General features: G+C 26.8%; 1 protein-coding gene across 1 annotated transcript in view; it reads right to left on the reverse strand.

Moving 5' to 3' along the window:
- LOC109243060 (outer envelope pore protein 37, chloroplastic) overlaps positions 1–79 on the reverse strand; it is a 7,756-nt gene extending 7,677 nt beyond the window's left edge. Inside the window, exon 1 of the mRNA XM_019409953.1 lies at positions 1–79. This exon is cut by the window's left edge and continues 496 nt beyond it. The gene's annotated coding sequence lies outside the window, so the exon portion shown is untranslated.
- Between the last annotated feature and the right edge of the window lie 1,128 nt (positions 80–1,207).

Raw genomic sequence — 1,207 nt, forward strand, 5'->3', positions numbered from 1 at the left:
GGGTCTTGTTTTTAGGCGGAAATATATATATGAAGATTTGATTCTTTATCCTTTGTTTGGGAAGAAGGGATGAAAAGGAGTGGGAAAATAAAAAGAAGGTACCAACACGTCTTAGTTCCAAACAAATGGGGCTATATCAATATTTACTTCTTTTATTCAGGGCCTTAATTTTTTTAAGAATACTTCCTATATATGACGTCTATTTTTTTACAATTGAGTTATTCTAAATATTTTTTTTCAATTAATATTATCTGGTCCATTTAATCTCTCCTGAAATATTATTGAAGTAAGATTACAATCTCTTCGATGTAATTGTTATAGGGACATTCTTTAGAAAAGAATAAGTTTGTTATCTAATTTTAATATATGAATTAAGTCTTGTTACCTAATTGAGCATATCGATTATAATATTATCTTCTACTTGTAGATTTTCTTTAACACTTCTAATTTAAAAAAATAAGTCTAAACTATCAATATAAGAGTGACTATTATATTTTTATGGAAGTTAAGGCAATGTCTTTTAAGATTCTTATCATCTAGTGATCTCAATTTTTCACTAAATAAAAAATAATTTTATACACTTCAGATTATTAAATCTCAACTGTCAGCATCATCATCAATGACAAATCAAAGTTTTCTTTTTCTTTTTCTATTAAAAATTATATATTTTTTACTTTGAAATATTTAATTTTCTTAAAATTAATTCATAAAACTATTATTAGTGAAAAATGGGCCCCAAAATTTTAGGGGCCTAAAGCCATTATTTTGGCTGCATCATTATCTCCTTTTATAGTAATCTATAAATATTTTTCCAAGTCATTTTAATTAATATAAGATTTTATTATTTTCTTATATAAATATAATTGGCTAAGAATGGGTATAAAATTGTAGGCAAACAAGTCCAAAAGTAAAGAATTCTCCATGTAGAACCTTTGTTTATGAATGCCAAAGTCTCATAGTGAAATACAGTAATAGTCAGTTTGGCCAAGCTGCAAAAATCAGCTTATTTTGAGAAGTGTTTTTTTTCAAAAGTGCTTTTCTCAAAAGTACTTTTGGTGAGAAGCAGTTTGTGTTTGGCTAATTAGTTTGAAAAGCACTTCTGAGCAGCAATTAGTGTTTGGCCAAGCTTTAAAAAACTGCTTCTAAGTGTATTTTTCTCAAAAGTGCTTCTCAAAAAAGTGCTTTTGGAAAGAAGCTACTTTTTTCT

Source organism: Nicotiana attenuata, unplaced genomic scaffold (assembly GCF_001879085.1).
Source record: "Nicotiana attenuata strain UT unplaced genomic scaffold, NIATTr2, whole genome shotgun sequence".
Lineage (NCBI taxonomy): Eukaryota > Viridiplantae > Streptophyta > Magnoliopsida > Solanales > Solanaceae > Nicotiana > Nicotiana attenuata.